At 37.9% G+C, this 12,567-nt stretch overlaps 1 long non-coding RNA gene and 1 pseudogene across 1 annotated transcript; one reads left to right on the forward strand and one right to left on the reverse strand.

Moving 5' to 3' along the window:
- Nucleotides 1-4,827: 4,827 nt before the first annotated feature.
- The window catches only part of LOC132616901 (1-aminocyclopropane-1-carboxylate oxidase 3-like), a 36,047-nt pseudogene continuing 28,307 nt past the window's right edge, over nucleotides 4,828-12,567 (reverse strand).
- Nucleotides 5,851-9,539, forward strand: LOC132616902 (uncharacterized). Its single transcript, XR_009573469.1, has 2 exons — nucleotides 5,851-6,000; nucleotides 9,262-9,539. It is a non-coding gene; the product is annotated as an uncharacterized LOC132616902 (long non-coding RNA).

Consider the following 12,567-nt stretch of genomic DNA (forward strand, 5'->3'; position numbering starts at 1 on the left):
GGTAATGCAAAATTAGGGGTGAATTTCATAAGTTCGAGGTGGAGGAAAAAGTTGATCCACATCGTGCTGCGACGTTAACTAAGGCGCTTATTGGGAGGCAACCCAACGTGTAATAGTTTTATATTTTTATTTTTATAGTGTCACGTTTTATTTTGTTTTTGTTTTGTAGATTAGGGGAAGTCTGAGTACTCGAAGTTAAAAGCTAAGGAGCATGCCAGAGTTTTAATTATGGAGTCATCCGACCCTCAATATTGAGGATTATGCTGCTAGCTAGGCCCTAGAGGGTCTCGGGGAGTATTTCTCACCCTTGTTTCTAATTTTTTCTCTGCTATTCATGCATTGAGGATAACACATATTTTTAAGTGTGGGGTGGGGTACTTCCGATTTTTGAGGTCAAGGATGATTATGCCATAGGATTTTATTTTTATTTTTTTATTAGGCTTATATATTAAAAAAAATCAAAAAATCATGAAAAATTCAAAAAAAGATTTTATTCTGGTCTGTCTTTTATTTTTTGCTTTATAGTTTTTTTCTCATTGGCGGCATAGATCATCCACCCCTTGGGTTTTCTTATGGCCTCAGTTCTTTCTCGGGTGGGGAGGGGCTTTGAACCGAGTAATCTTTTATTTTTTAGGATTAATTTTTTTTAGGAGTAGTAAAGGAGAGAGAAGAAAGACCCTTGTGACTTGTTTGATACTAGCATATTTGGTCATGAGTTTGAGTTATACTTTCCTGTGAGTGCATGAGTAATGAAAAAGATAGCAGACTTTCTGACACTTAGCTCATGGTTGTGACTCTATGTATGACTTATTCTTATTTTGTAGTTCGTTATGATCCTATTTGTCCTAGAGTAAAATTGATCCATCTTGATTGAGACTTGTGTCATGTGTGGTGAGGATTTCTTGCATATATTTCATGTTTTGCATCTTAGTCTAGAACTTACCCTGCATGTTATTGAAGCAAAATAAAAAGTGTTGCTCTGTTTAGAAGATGATTATAGGCTTTCTTTGATATGTCTTGTAAATTTTTAACCTTTTTAGAAATTGTACCACTAGTTAATCCTTTGAGCCTGCAGCCTTTCGTTTGTTAGCCATAATTTTGCCTTGAACCTTTTGTTTGAATCCCTAGTTTTTGCACCCTGCTTCCTTGAACACTGTAGCATAGACTGTGATATAATTGTTAAATCTGAAGAAAAGGGATGGTCAAGTGAAAAAATGGTGACCAATGATAGCTGCAAATGATGACAAGGCCCTCTTAAAAAGAATCTGAAAAAAAAAATTGCTTGAAAAAAAAAATTGAACCGTTCTTGATATGATGAGAATTACTAGTGAAAATAATTGATGAAGAGAGGGCTGAAAAATAAAGTTAAGAGGTGAAAATAATGAGTGATGAAGTCTAAAGTGCAAAGTTCTTAGAGTAGTGTAAGTCACTATTATATAGTTCTCCTACCCGTCCCCTAGCCAACATTACAACCCGTTAAAGTCCTATTTGATTTTATTCAAGCATACTTAATTAGTGGAGATGCACATAATGGGCAAGCCTATGGTTCTTTGTGCATACATGTGAATTTCTTTGTGAGTGCGAGAGCTGTTCTTTGATGCCAAGTCCTTAATTTACATTAATTCTTTGATTTGAGTATGTGGACTATTTCTTCTTGTGAGGGCACTTGTTTCATGATAGATAGGTGATGTTGTTAGCTTCTTTGATAGAGTAGGTGAGCGAGCTTAAATTTGATGAGTTAGAGTCTGTCTTTGAGGTTACGAGGTTAGAAGTTTGTTGTTCGATTGAGTTGACTTGTATATCTTGAATCATCATGAAGTGTATGTTTGATGAGTTGAGTTCCTATAGGGCCTAATTGTTGGTACCAATCAAAGTGGTAGTGTTCTTAGGCTTGACTTCTTTAGAGTGGCTTTAATGCTTACTCGAGGACGAGTAAGAGTTAAAGTTTGACGAGCTTGACAGTTTGTATGAATCTCCTAAAATTCATGTAACACATGATAAACATGATGAGGAATGAATATTAGAATAGATAATTCAGATCATAATTGTCATATACTGAAATCTTATACACAATACTTTTGATTTTTAATTAATCACCTGAAATTATCTTTTGGCCTATAGCCAGGTCTTTGGAGTAATCATTTTTAATACTTAGGAGTCGTTTGGTGTGAAGGATAAGCAAAAATAGTTTCGGGATAAAATTTTAATGCCTCCTTATCTCATGTTTGATTGGAATAAAAATCCGGAATAACTAATCCCGGGATTAGTTATACCGGGATTATAGCCTTATTTTATCCCACCTTGAGGGTGGAATAACTTATCCCGGAATTAGTTATCCCGGGATAAGTTGTTTCCCAACCAAACGAGCCCTAGAACTAAAACTAGGAATACATTAATTAGTTCAAACAAAACTGCAATTATTTTTACTAGGATAATTATATAATTTTAATATACCCAAAGTATTGAATAGACAACTGTGAACTTAAGAAAAAAACATATATTACCATTGCTTAACATGCAATATTTTTATGCTAAGTTTCTTAACTTTTTTTCTCTGTCGGGTAATTATAGTTATATAATATATAATTCTGCTCAGTTAATATATCTGTAAAGAATGAATCTTAAGTCTAATTCAACTCTAAATCTCACGCTTAGAGTTAGAGGTCTCGTGCGTGGACAATTTTTAATAGAGATCATTACGGTACAGGACTGTTCGGCCATCTAGTCTACTCACTTTGGCCCAACTCGTGAAAGTTTATCACTGATAGCCAAAATTGTACATACAGGTACATTCTCTTTTATATGTTAATCTAAAGGGTGCCAGATATGTGTGGTAGAGAATTGACACATTACCCCCATTAACGTGTCCAAAACTTGAAAAAGCTATCTCATTCCATTTGCCAAAGCTCGCATACATAATTTATGACTCTGAGCATTAATTTTATCTAGATACTTTTTGTTTTTTAGAAAATTCTAGCATATTCTTTATCATCTCTAGCAACAAATTGATTCAATCTCTCTAAATAATTCTTTCTCCTCTTCCAACTACTTCAATAAATTTATAAAGAAAATGAAAATGAAAGGAAAAAGAAGGATAGTTAAGGAGCTTAAAAAAGGCGTATAGAACTTCCACTCATCCTCTCCTCCTCCTCACCCTCTCGTTCTCCTCCTCTTCTTCTTCTTTTTTGTTCTATTGGTGTTTGAATATCAAGAGCTTTTGAATTGGGTATCAACTAGATTGGTGTTTTCATGGTAGTTGGACGGTGTTTTAACTGTAGTTCTGTATAACAAATGTATATATAACATTGTTATGTGTAAATGCAATTTATAACAAATGTATATACACCGTTGTACAATGTATAACGGATGTATATATATAGTTTCACGACGTGTAACGACTTTTACATTACATAATATGTGTAAAAAGTATTATAAATATGCTGTATACATTGTGTATAACAATATATAGATGTGTATAACTATCTATAACAATGTATATTATGTGTATCATTATGTATAAGAATGTATATGACGTGTATAAGCTAATAATTTTTATAGATTTTGCATGTCTTCTTGTTTTCAGCTAGCAAATCAACTGTTAAATCAATCAAATCAAAAGTTGAATCCTTCAATTCTGAAATTAATTTTGCCTTTTTTATAAAAAACATTTAGATGAGGAACCCAAATTTTTTCTTCGGTGTGAATATCTTTCTCTCTTTTGTTTTTGTAAAGAGATTACATATGGGTTTGGCTCAATCAATCTGATGTATTTCTTTGTGGAAAGATTCATAGTTGTTGTGTGTGAAATCCTGAAGAAATCCTTCCGATTTTTTTTTCAAATTGTAAATCGATGGATTCCATGGAAGTTGACTAATGTTTGCGAAGTTTTGGGCCATGCGGAGTGCAAATATTTTATGGGCTAAGCGGGATGAATATTTTTTGTTTGGTCAGTATATACCTGTAACTTTCCCTTTTTAATATGGGAGCCCAACATCTGAAATAATGAATTGGGTAGGCGTAAATGGATCTTGGGCGTAACTCAATCCCAAAAACTAGCGGGCAATTTGTAGGCTTACCTTTCGCTGGGGGTGGTCTTTAATTTTTGCCCTTCGCTACAAGCCTCTTGGTTTCAGGTTCGAACCCCGTTCAGTCAAAAATTTCTAAAAAAAATCGCAAGACATAAGTTGGGATTCGCCGAAGTTGGGTTTCAAACTGTGCCTTAAGGCAAAAATAAATAAATTATTTTGTTGGAATTTTGTAAACCTCTACCTTAAAGCCTAATTTTGGGTAAGTTTGCCTTAAGTTCAACTTCTGCCTTAAGGCATAAGTTTGGTCAAACTTATACGTTGAGAATCCCAACTTCTGCCCTGCGAATCTCAACTTATGGCTTGCGGTTTTTTTTATTTTTTATTTTTTAACTGAGCCTGGGTTCGAATTCAGGACCTCTGGGTGTTAAGTGAAGGACAAATATTAAAGATCACCAATTTGAGGGACAAATATTAAAGACCACCCCAAAAGAAGGACAGTCACTACAAAATAATGGGTAATTTGCGGAGGTTGAATGTTGAAATTCGCAGAGGTTTTGCTAGTTGCTAAAAGAAGCTAAAACCTCGACGAATTACAATTTCAACCTCCACAAATTACCCATTTTTTTGCAGTGAATCCACGCAAAAAAATGAAAGCTAGCTCATGAGGAGATGATTGTCGAAGTCCAAATAAGAAGCCCATATACCCTTTTAACCCACCGATGTGATACTCTGATATCGCTATATATATGTTCACGAAGTGAATATATAGGAAAGTGAGATTCAGTGAAATTCTATGAGAAAGAACGGAACACTGCAAATTATTATTTAATATATAATCTGCCTAAGAGGCAGTACTCAGGTAGCTTATATTTTGAAATACAAACACTAGGACTCTTTACATATAAAGCAGATCGATCACAAATTGATTCCACTACACAAAAGACGAGCAAATAATGTGTAATACATATATGTATCGAGGTATACATATATGTAACTAGGTTTTATTAATTTGTAAAACTTCTAAAACATATCATTTTCTTTTGGATCAACTTTCACATCAGCTTCCACTGCCTTCATACCTTCAAACCTTGGCTCTTTTGCCTGAAACTTGAGTCCAGCATATAACTTCATGTAATCATCAAACACGAACATAGCATAAATATGTCCATCAACAATATTTTTCTCAACTAGAGATGGTGCTGAATAGATCACTGCATCATTGCCTGGATTATAAAATGAGACTAGTGACATTCAATTCCCGTCTGTTTGTGCAATCACTTTGTGCAGCACGTACACTCTTGTATTTCCCGTTGGCGATCACCGGTTTTTACATTTCATAAATACCCTATTAGTACTTCCAAGTTATGATAAATAGTTAACCACCCTTCTAGTATATTTGTATTTTATTTTTAAGGTTCCATCCATACATAAGCATTTAGCATGACAGTATTAGAAAATCAGGGAGGAGAAACACTCCCAATCACTTAATTTTTTTCTTGAAGACAAGTGGAGGAAATGATCAATCTTTACTTCACTCTACTTGCTTCCTCAATCAATGATTTCTCTTTGAAGACAAGTGGAGTACTTCTACCAACTTGACTTACATTTTGGGCTTATCGAAAATGACTATAATAAGTATTTATAGGACTATCTTGACATGTACCTAGTTTAGTTACTACTCCTAGTTTTTTTTTTTAAAAAATGGTATATTTGTGTGTATATATATACACATTTTTTTTATCAATCCATGAGCAGTGCCTAGGGCTAATTTTATTAATCAATAAAAGTAAACCTCAAAGAGAAGAGTACAAACAAGGGGGGCTAGACCTTACCTTACTAATCATAATGAGGTAATGAACCTCTACTAATTAACAAGCATGAAGAAAATAAGAGCTAGAAAAAACTAAGTATTCTCTGATCATCACATAGTTTATAATGCACTCCATGAATATTGCAAATGAGGATGCTTAATGTTATATCCCGTATTTTTCGTTACATCTCGTATTTTTCATATGCTGGGATGCATCATATTAAACCCATACAAGTTTGAAAGTATTAAGATCATTCATGAGGTCATAGAGGGTTTATGATAGTGTTATTGTGAGACCTTGTCAGTTTGACAACCTTGATGCCGTTAGATATTATTTTGATATGGTATTTCCTTTTAAGTGAAATATTTTTGTAAAGGGTGTGATAAATATGATTTTATATAGTTATTGATATTACTACTTTTCTTTCCAGATAATTCTTTATATTATATATATTACATGAGGAGATTTATAAATGAGATTTTTATTATAAGAATAGAAATTATTTTCTCATAAGAAAAGAAAATTATCTTTTAAAAAAAAAATGAATGATACAAAAATTTGTACTCTTGATATTAGCTTGGGGAAATTTAGAATTTGACAAGATGGAATTTTATCCATGTCTTGATCTTTATGAAATATTAGTATATGTTTTGATTTTATAAAGTACGTATAATTTATTGATGATATATTTATCACATTAGAAGATTGGATAACTAAGGGGATATTTTTCATAATACTAAAATAATAATATATGAATAAGGACCAAAATGCTAAGTGTAAAGTGTGATACACGTGCACAAAGCTAAGTACACTTATTGTGACTCATGGTATTAAAATAAAAATAAATCCATAGTTTAAGTGAAGCCTACCATTTTGTTCCACGTATTTTTCTATGATGCATATATACACACATATCTTCGTACATATGGAAAGAGCAACATAAAGTTGCTGAACCTCGTTTTCTTTCCCCTTTTGTAACTAAAGCACATCAATTTCAAAGTTATTCTATACGGATTATTGTTAAAGAATTCATAAGGTGCATTTAATTTCAAGCTTAAACACGGTTATTTCTCTTATGATTTTCCGATTTAAACATTGATTCTACCGGATCCTTGCACGTCAAAGATTACCTCGTAGTGAAGTAATCTTAAAATTAAAGTGTTCTTGAGCTCTTGAGGTAAGATTCCATTTTATTTCAAAGTTTGTACAAATTTTTGGATGAAGGAAGTTGTGGGAAGGAGTTTCAATATATGTTGAAGTTCATGTTGGGTTTATGGACTATTTTGACCACGTTGTTTTTGTGTTAGTAGGCTGATTTCTTTTATGTATGGGGTAGTAATCGATATTATGATGGTGTTGCTGTTGATATACTTTATGAAATTGGAAGAAGAAAATGCGACGTTGTAGTCTTGTCGCATTTGTAAAGGTTTCGGGTGGAATATGATGTTGATGTGATCGTTGGAATATTGTGTAGATCGTTTGAAATGCTTTTGAACTGTGTTGAATGATCTTGAATTAGTAATGAATATGTGAGCATTGGAATTAGCTTGAAAATATGTAGTGAATTGAGTGTCGATGAATTATGTAGAGAAGAAGGTTACTAATGTTAGAATATGTCTTAAATTGATTGTTGGTATTATTGTTGTTGTTGTTGGTTGCTGAATTAAAATTCGGGCTAGGCATATAAACAGGGGAGATGCTGCCCGATTTTCGGCAGAATATAAAATAGTATAATTTGAAGTATGGTACAAGTGTACGATGAAAAGGCTAACATTAGTGTGAATTATCTTAAATGTAGACTTACAAGCTCGGACACATAAGCGTAGCTAATAAGACGTGGAACAGGTATGTTAAGGCTTGCCCCTTTCTTTCAAAGGCATGATTCCTGCGCTATAATTTTGTAAATGTTCCCATATTTTCCTTGTTTTCAAAAGTTAGATGCTTTGGATTCTAAGGCATGATTCTATCCCTGATGACCCGTAAATATTTTCCAAAAATGTCTACACTGTTTCAAAACAAGGGTTTATGATTTTGTAAGCTTTCATAATTATGACGACGGACATGTCTTGTAATGAAAACGATCTTGTCAAAAATGAGAATATGTCTATAATGATTATGATGAATATGGTTTCATGGTTGCAAATCTCAAGTTATGGATTCAATATGAATATGAGAATATAGAGTAGTTCTTGATCTTCAACTTTATTCCTTGAATATGACTCTACTTCCTAAAGACTTCCACGAATATAAATTGACGCCTTATGAGGTTTATGATTTTATTATGTGTTTTCTCTTAACGCTACCCTTTATTGATAGTTTCGCCTTATAATTATCGTTCCTTCAAGGTGAGACAAAGAGACCATGGTTATTCCATAATGTAATCGGAGGTTACCGACCTTACGTCACTCCGATAGATACATAACCCTTTTCAGGCTCTTATGCATGCTGTTTATATGATGTATGTATACGACACCTGGACATGATATATGTATATGTATATGTATATGGGAAAAAAAAGAGGCCAGAGCGCTATGGACGCTGATATATGTACATGACACACGTATATGTATATGGGAAAAAGGGCCAGAGCGTTATATACGCGTACCCACCTGATCAGTTGGCATTATATGACATGATATCGTCCCGGACGCGGTATATCCGGACGCGGGATATATGGCTAAATGGATCGGAGCCGACGCCTCGGCAATATGATATGTTCTATTTTCTATATATATGAAAAGAGATGTCTTTCCAAGAAAGTAAAGTATTATATGCACATATGGATCGGGCTGCACGTTCCGCAGCAATATGTTATAGTATATGCACATATGGATCGGGCTGCGTGTTCCGCAGTACTAAGCATGCATGGTACCGCCAAAAGGGCATTCACACGTACAGGTTACTCCTTCATCTCATCATATGCTCTATGTTTCCTTTGTGTTATTATCCATGCTATGTATTCCTCATATGTTATTATTCATGCCTTACATACTCAGTACATTGCTCGTACTGACCTATTTTTCTTCGGGGGCTGCGTTTCATGCCGCGCAGGTACACCCAGACGAGTTGAAGCTATTATAGAAGACGTTCCAGCGAAGTTGGCGAGCTCCATTTGGCCCTGGAGTGTAGCCGAGTCAGCTTACTATGCTATGATGTTCTGTTTGAAGTTAGAGACTTTGCAGACAAAGTCGTGGGTATCGGGAGTCAGTTTGTATTATGATATAAGTATTTCAAAGTTACAGACTTTATTTGATTTGAAAACAACAAAAGAATATTTCAGTAAACTCTATTATGTATACTTGATTTAGAGGTTCAAAAAAAAAAAAATTAAGTACGTAATAAGAGTCAGCGGGTTCGCTCGGCTCCGGATATGGGGTCGGGTGCCCATCACACCCCAATAAAGTCGGGGTGTGACACTTAAGAAATGCAAAAATAAAAAAACTAAGAATAAAGTTGAGTTACCAACCTCAAACTTTATTTTATATATGTATAATCTAAAACAAATAGCTTGACCGTCTAAAGTAACTTGAAATATTTTCTTTTTGTCTTCTTCTTCAACTTTGTCCAACAACACTTGATGGTTCATCACTTCTTCTTAGATTTATTGGATCTTGTTAAAGTTGTTAACACTGTCATATGATCTGCTTTGCCAGTCGCATCGGTAGTTTAGTACATGTACCTTTATTTATTTCTATTCATTCCCTTTTTTCCCGAAAATATGTATTCAACCACACACGCATACTTACATTTGTATACGGTGAAAACCGGATGAGGGCCAATCCGGGGTAACCGTGGCTCGGAGGAGGAAAAGGAGGGAAAGTTCGTGTATAAGCATCGGGTTTCCGGATAAGCATTCGGATCAAAGCCGAGCGGAAGCATCATCGGTCCCGGTTTTTAAGCCACCTAAGGTTCGAATCTCTTTCCGGGGGGTTACCGCCGGTGGTCCGGTACCCGTGAGTCCGTTGGTCCGTTATGACCGTTACTGGGGCGCAGCAGTGGTGTCACATCATGGTCGGCTACCAACTATGCGTGTGTCAGACGGCGCCGTCAGTCAGATCCCATCACATCCATACAGGGGCTGTCCTTTTATTATTATTTTATTAATTCATATTGAGGAAGGCCCATGGGTTCATCACTATAAATAGGGCATTCCCTCCCCCCTTTGGGGGTTGGTTGATCTTTTATTCAAAAGAACACTTGTAACACAATACATATATATATACAGTTCTTGCAATCTCAATATTGATTTTTTCCATTGTAAGTTTGTCATCTATATCATATTTCTTCAATCAAATTGGCCATACGCGGAGTCATCTGTCACTTGCGCCCCTTGCACGCTTATCAATAAGCATTCTCATCCACGGTTTGGAATAAACATTGGGACTCAAGCACATATCCTATACTCACACACAAATTCAATTGATTACCGAATCCGGGGTAAACAGTTTGGCGCCCACCGTGGGGCAAGGATAATAGTTCTTGGTCCTGATTCTTGTCGTTCTCACCTCCAAACCGTAACACTTCCGCCCCGTTTGTCTCGACAAAAACTGACTCATAGCTGATGTTGAGCAGTCCGGCCATGTCAATAATACCGAGATTGTGGCAGAAAACGAGGAAAGCGAATTACGTGGACTACCGAACCCCGCTGACCCGAACCGCGTCGACTCGAGGGAGGGCCTCAACCGACAAAACACGGTGGATCAAATTAACGCCGCCTTACCGGCAACTGATCCCCTAGCGGACAGTCGAGAGCAATGATTCCGGAGCCGGTTCTTCCACCGAGGTACTAAAGATGCTTGAAACCTTGGCGAAACGAGTGGACTCTACCGAAAAAAGGGTAGAGACTTACAATTCTCGGGTAGATCAGATACCGGGGGCTCCCCCTTTGCTGAAGGGGGCTAACTCGAAAAAATATATTCAAAGGCCTTTTCCCCCGAGTGCAGCACCCAAGTTGATCCCGAAGAGATTCAAGATGCCGGACATTCAGAAATACGACGGCACCACGGACCCGCATGAGCACGTGACCTCGTACACCTGTGCTATCAAGGGTAATGATATGGAAGAAGATGAGATAGAGTCAGTACTGTTGAAAAAATTCGGGGAGACTCTGTCAAAGGGGGCGTTGACGTGGTACGACCATCTACCCGAGCATTCGATCACTTCTTTTGAGATGCTCGCCGATGCCTTTGTGAAAGCCCACGCCGGTGCAATAAAGGTGCAGGCCCGTAAGGCTGACATTTTCCGGATAACCCAAAGGGACGGCGAGTTATTACGGGAATTCGTCACCCGGTTCCAGAGGGAACGAATGGAGCTACCCCCGGTGCCGGAAGAGTGGGCCGCACAGGCCTTCACAAAGGGCCTCAACATGCTAAGTTCGGTGGCCTCGGCAAAATTGAAAGAGAGCTTGCTGGAATACGAGGCCGTAACATGGGCCGACGTCCACAATCGGTATGAGTCAAAGATTCGGGTGGAGGATGATCAATTCGAGTTCTCTCCGGTAAGGACCAAAATAAGTAGAGGTTTCGAGTCGCCAAGGAAGGGATACGAGGCCATGTCTGAATCATCGAAAGAAAGGTTTCGGCCATATCCCTATCCGGATAAGCAAAGTTTCAGGTCGGAAAAGACAATAGAGAGCCCGAGCCATTTCTCAGGACGGGGCAGCAAACGAGTGGAGCGGCCATCGAACAGTCGGGGACTCTCGTTTAGGAGCGATGCCGGAAGTTCCGCCGGTAATAAAGTTCCTCCAAAAATTTCAGAATACAACTTCAACGTTAGTACTTCAGGACTTGTCTCGGCTATTGGACGTGTCCCCGATGTAAGGTGGCCTAAACCATTGAGGTCGGATCCGGGTCAGCGAGATCCGGTTGTAGTGTGCGAGTATCACGGGACCTACGGGCATCGAACCGAAGATTGCCGTCAATTGAGAGACGAGGTAGCCCGGTTATTGAAAAATGGTCACCTCCGAGATCTGTTGAGCGACCGGGCCAAAAATCACTATAAGGAAAGGGAATCTTTTCAAAGGTCCGAGCCTGTCGAACCCCAGCATACAATCAACATGATAGTGGGCGGGACAGACGCCCCTCGAGGGCCGGTAATGAAACGGACGAAGATCTCTATTGTTCGTGAAAAGCGCACCCGAGGCCATTCGGCCGAGGGATCCATCTTCTTTAATGACGAAGACGCAGAGGACATCGTTCAACCCCACAATGACGCATTGGTAATCTCTATACTAGTCTTTAAAACTAAGGTTAAACGTATTCTGATTGACCCAGGTAGCTCGGCCAACATCATCCGATGGAGGGTGGTTGAACAGCTAGGACTGCTCGGCCAGATCGCACCAGTGGCCCGGGTGCTAAGCGGGTTCAATATGGCGAGCGAAACCACAAAGGGGGAAATCTCATTGCCTGTAAATGTGGGTGGCACCATTCAGCAAACGATGTTCTATGTGATCGAGGGGGACATGAAATATAATGCATTATTGGGCAGACCTTGGATACATAGCGTGAGGGCGGTGCCCTCAACACTACATCAGCTATTGAAATTCCCCACGCCGGAAGGAGTGAAAACCGTCCGGGGCGAGCAGCCCGCTGCAAGGGAAATGTTTGCAGTAGAAGAAGCGGCACCTCGGCCCGAGGGGCCGGAATGGAAAAGTGAAACCGGAGGAGAGATTCCCAAATAGCAATCAAAGTGCGCCGGGTTGAACCCGGTACATAAGGAGGAAGATTACG

Source organism: Lycium barbarum, chromosome 11 (assembly GCF_019175385.1).
Source record: "Lycium barbarum isolate Lr01 chromosome 11, ASM1917538v2, whole genome shotgun sequence".
NCBI lineage: Eukaryota > Viridiplantae > Streptophyta > Magnoliopsida > Solanales > Solanaceae > Lycium > Lycium barbarum.